This window comes from Cucurbita pepo, chromosome LG12, assembly GCF_002806865.2.
Source record: "Cucurbita pepo subsp. pepo cultivar mu-cu-16 chromosome LG12, ASM280686v2, whole genome shotgun sequence".
NCBI classification, from domain to species: domain Eukaryota; kingdom Viridiplantae; phylum Streptophyta; class Magnoliopsida; order Cucurbitales; family Cucurbitaceae; genus Cucurbita; species Cucurbita pepo.
The window spans coordinates 4,666,263-4,675,148 of record NC_036649.1 but is presented as its reverse complement, the minus strand read 5'-3'; positions in this window follow the sequence as shown (position 1 = coordinate 4,675,148).

Below are 8,886 nucleotides of genomic sequence, written 5' to 3'. Positions count from 1 at the left end.
TCTGGTAGCCCCGATAGCTCTATCACACACAAGGAGAGACGTGGCGAAGAGTTCGACGTGCTACAAAATACAATGATGAGTTTGTTCAATGGATTAGCTGACGAATTCAGAACAACGATCGATGACATGCAAGAAAAGATGTCCGCCATGAGCACCCGAATCGAGGTGACCATGAAAGCCGTGGAGAACGTCTCGGCTGGGCAAACTAATACAGGATCCAACAAACTGAAGTTTCTCGAACCTAGACCTTTCAAAGGTAACCGGGATGCCAAAGAGTTGGAGAACTTCATCTTTGATGTCGAACAGTACTTTAAAGTCACACCGGCTTGTATCGACGACATGAAGGTGACAGTATCCTCGATGTATCTTATAGACGACGCCAAACTTTGGTGGCGTATGAAGGTATAAGACATCAAGAATGGATTGAGCACCATAAACTCGTGGGAAGACCTCAAGATAGAGTTGAGGGACCAATTCCTCCCCGAAAACGTAGACCATCTAGCAATGGAAAAACTAATAGCCGTAAAGCAAACTGGAAGCATACGGGACTATGTCAGACAATTTTCGACCCTGATGCTAGATATTAGGGGCACATCAGAGAAGGACAAGGTGTTCTTCTTTATAAATGGGTTACAACCGTGGGCCAAAACAAAAATACACGAGAAAAAGGTCCAAGACCTAGCTACCGCAATTTCCAGCGCTGAGAGACTCCTAGACTATGGGAACGAGGCGAGTTACCAAAGAAAAACAACACAGGCCCCAAACACTGGGGGCAAAACATATAAGCCGCCAGGTCATCGAAATGAAGCCCCAATAGGGTAAATGGAAGTAACGACATACCAAGTAGGTGGACAGATAGACTTTCTCAGAAAAACCAAACGAGGACATCTCGAGGACCTTACCATCAAAAGAACTACCCGACGACACTTTTACGTGCCTGTTGTGTAAAGGCCCCCACAAACTATTCTATTGTCCTCACCGGACCTCTCTCAGTGCACTCCAAGTGTCCATTCAANTTACGATCAGGGTACTACCAAGTACGTATCACCGAGGGGGACGAGTCCAAGACGATGTGCGTGACAAGATATGGGGCCTTCGAGTTCCTGGTAATGCCCTTTGGCTTGACAAACGCCCCAGCTACGTTTTGCACGTTAATGAACCACGTTTTCTACGAATACTTGGATCAGTTCGTCATAGTATAACTTGATGACGTAGTTGTATACAGCACAACCCTAGAGGAACACAACGTACACTTGAAGCTGGTATTTGACAAGCTGCGGCAGAATTAGTTGTACGTCAAGAAAGAAAAATGTGCCTTCGCACAGACATGCATCAACTTCCTCGGACATGTCATTAATTGTGGACAGATCGGGATGGATAGCAATAAGATAAAAGTTATCCAAGAGTGGAAAGTCCCTACTTCCGTATCCAATGTGCGNATGACTCATGTTTGTGGATGCGACAATAAACTCTCGTCTGAGCAAGAGCACTTTGATAGACTCAGGAGCGACTCACAACTTCATCGTCGATGAAGAAGCCCGAAGATTGGGACTCACCATAGNGTGTTTTCATGACGAGCCGCCCCCTTAACGGAGCTTCTCAAGAAAGACCACCCTTGGTCGTGGTCAAATAAATGTTAAATGGCCTTTGAAGATCTGAAGGCAACCATGACGAGGGGTTNGTCGATGAAGAAGCCCGAAGATTGGGACTCACCATAGGAAAAGACCCTAGAAAAATGAAAGCTGTCAACTTCGAGGCCTTGCCTATTGTGGGAGTTTCCAAAAGAGTCCCCTTCAAATTAGGGACTTGGATAGGAGAGCTGGATCTTGTCGTAATTTGCATGGACGACTTTGACGTGGTACTTGGAATGGAGTTCCTCCTATAACACAAAGTTATCCCAATGCCACTGGCGAAATGCTTGGTGANACGAAAGTCGAAAGCTCAATGATGCCGAACGGAGATACACTGTCTCCGAAAAAGAAATGCTGGTTGTAGTTCATTACCTACGAGTCTAGAGACAGTATCTCTTGGGATCACAGTTCATAGTGAAGACGGATAACAGCGCCATCTGCCACTTCTTCAATCAACCAAAATTGACGACAAAACAAGCCAGTGGCAAGAGTCGTTGGCGAAATTCGACTTCAAATTCGAACACAAAGCAAGGAAGAGTAATCAAGCAGCCGATGCACTGAGTCGGAAGGGCGAACATGCGGCCCTGTGCATGTTAGCCCATATTCATTCAAGTAAGATCGATGGATCGATGCGCGACATCATCAAAGAACATTTACATAAAGACCCATCGGCCAAAGCTGGGAAGACACAGTTTTGGGTCGAGGGACACCTTCTAATGACTAAAGGAAACAGGTTATACATCCCAAGAATGGGAGAACTGAGGAAGAAGCTCATTCAGGAATGTCATGATACCTTATGGGCAGGACACCCTAGGTGGCAAAGAATGTATGCCCTAATTAAAAAGGGGTACTTCTGGCCGAATATGGTGGACGATATCATGCAGTACACCAAGACGTGCGTCATCTGCCAACAGGACAAAGTCGAGAAAGCCAAAGTCTCGAGACTCTTGGAACCTCTACCTGTGTCGACAAGACCTTGGGAAAGTGTGTCTCTAGACTTCATAACACACCTCCCAAATGTTGGAGAATATGACGTCATCTTCGTTATCGTAGATCGGTTCTCGAAATATGTGACGTTTGTTCCCACTCCAAAACGAGCTCGATGTGGCTCAATTCTGTTTCAATTGTCAAACGAGCTCGTCTACGGGGAAGAGTCCCTTCGAATTTGTAAGTGGATGACAACCGGCCTTACCACATATTATTGATCATCTTTATGCAGAGAAAAACTCTCAAGCTCAAAGCTTCACAAGAGAATGGAAGCATACAACAGATATAGCCCGGGCATATTTAGAGAAAGCTTCCAAGCATATGAAGAAGTGGGCGGACAAGAAGCGTCGCCCCCTTCAATTCCGAGCAGGAGATCAAGTTCTCATCAAGTTGAGACCAGAACAGATCAGATTTCGCAGCCGAAAGGACCAGTGACTAGTTCGAAGGCTCGGTTGAAGTCCTTAAAAAGATCGGGGCTACCTCCTACAGAGTTGCGCTACCCACATGGATGAAAATCCACCCAGTAATTCATGTGAGCAACTTGAAACCTTATCACCCTGACCCGGACGACGACCAGCGAAATGTAATCACAAGACCGAGCATCGATTTGAAACAAAGAGACAACAAAGAAATAAAGGAGATCCTAGCCGACAGGGTTAGGAAGATAGGAAGACTCGTACGGACAATTCATGAATTTCTTGTCAAATGGAAGAATCTCACTACGGAGGAAACCAGCTGGGAACGCGCCGAAGATCTGGACTCAGCCGCCACCCACATCGCCAGGTTCGAAAGTAGTCGGTTGACAGGGACGTCAACCAATTAGGTGGGGGAGGATGTCACGGTCATGCTCGTCCAAGGCGTGTTGCCCATGGCCGCATGCCCATGACAAGCCCAATCCTTTATGTCTTTTCATATTCTAGTGTTTTACTTTTGTATTTCTATGAAGTATGACGTTTCAGAAATATCATGTCTAGGCCTGTCAGACATGAAATGCCTCAGAATGTACTATAGGGGGATACGACTAGTTGTCAACTTCTCTCTTGCTTGCTTATATAACGTCTCTTTCAAAAATCTCTCTTTCAAAAATCTCTCTCTGCCCTCGCTTTCTAAAACCTTCTCTTAAAATCGAGGCCAGAGGCTCGAGCATACGTCGCTTGGCCGTAGGCGACGTAAGAACGAATTGGCTTAGCTCACTTGTCGTTGGAAAGTGAGTGTCGCACAATCGCAAGTCCGCTGCATTGAAAGTGCGATTGTGACACTGTGATCTAGAATCTGGGCGTTGCGGGGCATCAGTCCGATATGACACGTCGATCAGACGGTATAAGTTGTCGGTAACTTCTTGGAGATGAAGATTGGAGGCCGCAATGGGCCAAGAAGGTACGATTCGCTCTCTGAAAATATTGGGATGAATTTTTGTGAAATTTTGGTGTTGATTTGTTAGGTATTGATTCTTATTATTCCAAAAAAAAGGTCAACTTTTTTTTAGAGATTGATTTTCATGTAGTTCTAGAACAACTTGGATGGATTTGTTGGACGAATATGTTGTATTTTCTAGTGCTTTGTTTTAAGGTATAATTATGTTTATTAGAACATGTTTTACTCTCATAGAATGTATAATGATTTTTCTTATGAAGTGTATAAAATTATTGGATCATATAGTAGTGTGAAAATTTGCAGAAGGACAAGTTTGAGCTTTGAGAACAAAGAGGTTGCTATAAGCCTTCATTTTATGGTATAAAAAGTTATCGGTAATGTCTCACATTACATGTTATTGTTTGATCACAACGAGTTATCTTTCCTTTTCACGAACATTATAAATGTGTTTTCTGCTTGAGGCATTGCACAAATTTAGTAGGGAAGATGGATGATCCATTGGATATTGTGAATCTTGCCATCAATTCACACAAAAATGATCAAGAAAATGAAAGATGTTCTAGGTTTGTACTCTTGTTGTAGTGTACTAGCTTGAGTAATATTTTTTTTAGAAAGATTAAGGACGTTAGCTCATAATAAATTGTGCTGGTTTACGAGGGAGGAGGTGGCTTTTTACCCTTCATTTTGAGATATAAATGTTACCTTTGGCGTGCTTTTTTTAGTTGGGTAGAACATCGATGACATTTAGTTCCTTACTATCATTATTTCTACTCTTTGTGTTATAGGAGTAGAGTTATTTTTCATTCTTTTACTTTTTGCTTTGTAGGGGAGAAATATCATATGCTTATAAAAATGTGAATGCCTATACAAATGTAGGAATCTCTTTAAAATTTTCCTTCTTTTGTTTTTCTCTTCCTTTCCCTACTTGAACTTGCGTCATCAAAGCAATATTAGTAACTCCATAATTGATGGTGTCTAAGGGCTGCAGTTGGGAACAAATAGAAAAAAGAATGTAGGGTAGTTGTTGCGTACCGTTTTTGGTAATGGACATGAATCATATATTGTTTACTTTTATTTATCGATGTATGAATCAGTACTATTTTGATTTTTATGCCTTACTTTAAAAATTGAATGGTTATTAGCCTTTTTCTTTAAATATTTGCAGTTTTGAAGGGGGAAGAAAGCCCTTCTTAATGGAAAAATGAAGAAAGGAAAGGTTGTATATGGGGTAGTTAGTGAATTTTGTATTTCGTGAACTCATTTATGTTCTTTTTTGTATTTACATTTCACCCCTACTTTATTTTGTATCATTTAAATAATTTATTTTATTTTGTAATATTCAATTATGAATGAAAACTTTTTAATGTTCAATGTGTTATGAAATATCATGAATTTCAAATTTAGTTGATATAAATTATATTAAATAAATGTTGAAGAGATACCTTGTATAGCAATGAACACAAGGCATAACAAAATTTATATAACCAAAAATAATTGCTATCAAATGTGTATTACAATAATTATAATAATTATAAATGAGTAAATAATTTTGTTATAACATAATATTAAAGCTATAAATACTAAATGATATGAACCAAGAGATATCAATCGTACAATATACCACCTTGAAATATTGTTGAAATTATGAAAAGATATTTCAATTTATGCCACCTTGAAAAAGAATGAAGTTTCATGTTATAAATTTTGGGTAGATTACAATTTTAAGTAATTTAGAGTTATTGTATTTAATTAATATATTTTTAAGACTTTTTATTTACTCCATGTTACAATTACATAATTTAATTATGGGCATTAAGTATGAATGTTACAACTCTTGGAATGTATTTAATAGTTTCATTTCGAGGTTATACAACTCTTGGAATGTATTTAATAGTTTCATTTCGAGGTTATACAAAGTGTTATATTTGTAAGTAGACTTGGAAAATACAGTAAAAGAAGCATTTGTGCTATTCTTTAGCCAATGGCTAAGTTTCTTTGCAATTATATGTAGTTTAGGTTGGACGTAAAATGATTCAAGCTTGACAAGATCAATCTTGCTTATGGAGTGATTCGAATCTCAAACAAGCGTTCTTGCGTTGAGATATTTGATCAACAAGAATCATTTAAGCTAGACATGATCGATATTGCTTGTGGAGTGATTCGAATCTCAAACAATGTTCTTGCCTTGAGATATTCGATTAACAAGGTAATCAAAATCTTACTCCCCTTGCCGTGATTTCCACATATCACTAAATTATAGCGTTGTGAATATGCTATTATAAGTTAACAACAACACATTATTTTAGCTATATTTACATAGCTTCAATGAAAAATGCTATTAAATGTTTTCATAGCATTGTATATAAGCTATATATTTATACTTTATTATAGCATCACTTATAGCTATACAAAAACGCTATAAAAAGTCTCAGACTTTTTGTTAAGGATAGTTGACCGTTTATTATAAAGAAAATATCTAGATATTTGCCTTACGTTATGGCTTACCATATTTGTCATTTTATTAAAGGCAAATATATTGTATTCATTTATTGTTCTTTCCATATTATTTGTAATTTACCATAATTCTCTATAATGTAAATGATTATAAATAGAGAACTTTCACCACCATTTAGGTGTGGTGGTTTCAGTAAACATTTTTATGGTATCAGAGTTTTTTTTTCGGTTTAACAACCCTGATCCTTTCTTCTCTATGGCTTCCGAATTCTCTTATCATCTTCTTCCTTTCAACACTCTAATCCATATAATCTCCATCAAATTTTCTTCATCCAATTATCTTCTTTGGAAAAGTCAACTTCTCCCTCTCCTTGGGAGTCAAGACATGCTGGGCTATGTTGATGGAACTATGGTTCCACCAACTCACTTTGAACCAGAAACCTCAAAAACACTCAACCCCAAATATTTGGCGTGGAGAGGAGCCGATCAATAACTTCTCCGTCTCCTGCTCTCCTCTCTCACCGAGGAAGCCATTGCTGTTGTCATTGGTCTCTCCACTGCACGTGATGTTTGACTTGCGTTGGAAACTACGTTCAGCCATCATTCGAAAGCTCGTGAACTGAGACTCAAGGATGACTTGCAGCTGATGAAACGTGGCACCAAACTTGTTGCTGAGTATGCCCGTGCCTTCAAAATAATTTGTGACCAACTTCATGTCATTGGTAGACCCGTCGAGGACATTAATAAAGTGCACTGGTTCCTTCGTGGCTCGGCACCAATTTTTCAGCCTTTTCTACTGCCCAGATGGCTTTCACCCCTATCCCCTGTTTTGCATATTTAGTCTCTAAAGCTGAGAGTTTTGAGTTATTTCAGCGCTCCCTTGAGTCCTCTGACTCCACTCCTACAACATTCACAACCACTAATCGTGGTCACATCCATGGAAGCCACCCTCCTTCCTCTAGCAACCAGCGAGGTCGTTCTTATTTCCACAAAAATAACTCTTCCAATCGAGAACGAACCCACTCAAGTTAGGGTCATCGACCACCTCACTGCCAAATATGCCGCAAAGAGGGCCATTATGTTACCGCTGCAACCAACGGTATGTTCGACCTGATTCTACTTATGCTCACCGTGCTGAAGCCTTCAACACGTCCTGTTCTATTGCTGGACCCGATGCTGCTGATTGGTTTCTGGATACTGGGGCTTCAGCCCATATGACCGCTGACCCATCTATTTTGGTTTAGTCTAAAAATTACATGGGTAAGGACTCTGTGATCATAGGAAACGATGCATCCCTACCCATTATCCACATCGGTACTCTTTCTCTTGTTCCAAATATTCACTTATTAGATGTCTTGGTTGTCCCTCGTCTCACTAAAAATCTTCTTTCAATCAGTAAATTAACGTCTGATTTTCCTCTCTCTGTTACATTTACTAATAATCTTCTTGCTATTCAGCATCGTCAAATAGGAAGGGTGGTGGCAATCGGTAAAAGAGATGGAGGTCTATATGTGTTGGAGCGCAGCAACCCTGCTTTTATTTCAGTACTTAGAAACAAATCTTTACGTGCTTCATATGATTTATGGCATGCTCGTCTGGGTCATGTGAATCATTATGTTATTTCTTTTTTAAATAGAAAAGGTCATTTTTCTCTTACGTCTTTATTGCCTTCTCCATCACTATGTAATACTTGTCAGCTTGCGAAAAGTCATCGATTTCCTTATTCCCGCAATGAACGTAGGTCGTCTCATGTATTAGATCTTATTCATTGTGATCTTTGGGGTTCTTCCCCTGTCAAATCAAATTCGGGTTTTCTTTACTATGTTATTTTTATTATGATTATTCTCGATTCACTTGATTTTACCCTTTAAAATTTAAATTTGATTTCTTTGATATTTTTATTCAATTTAAAAAATTTGTGGAAAATCAATATTCTTCTCGTATCAAGGTATTTTAAAGCGATGGAGGTACTGAATTTACTAGCACTTTTTTCAAAACTCATTTACGTACTTATGGCATCCAGCATCAACTCTCTTGTCCATATACACCTGCTCAAAATGGTCGTGTTGAGAGAAAACACCGTCATGTGACTGAGACTAGCTTGACCCTTCTCTTTCACTCCCATCTTTCTCCTCGTTTTTGGGTTGATGCCTTCAGCACTGCAGCTTATATTATCAACCGGTTGCCTACTCCACTTCTTGGAGGTAAGTCACCCTTTGAACTCCTCTATGGCTACTCTCCGCATTATGACAATTTTCACCCCTTTGGTTGTCGTGTTTATCCTTACTTACGTGATTATATGGCTAACAAACTTTCTCCCCGCAGCATTCCTTGTATTTTGTAGGTTATAGTCCTGCTCATAAAGGGTTTCGCTGTCTTGATCCCGCCACCACTAAGCTATATATCACCCGCCATGCTCAATTTGATGAAACTCACTTTC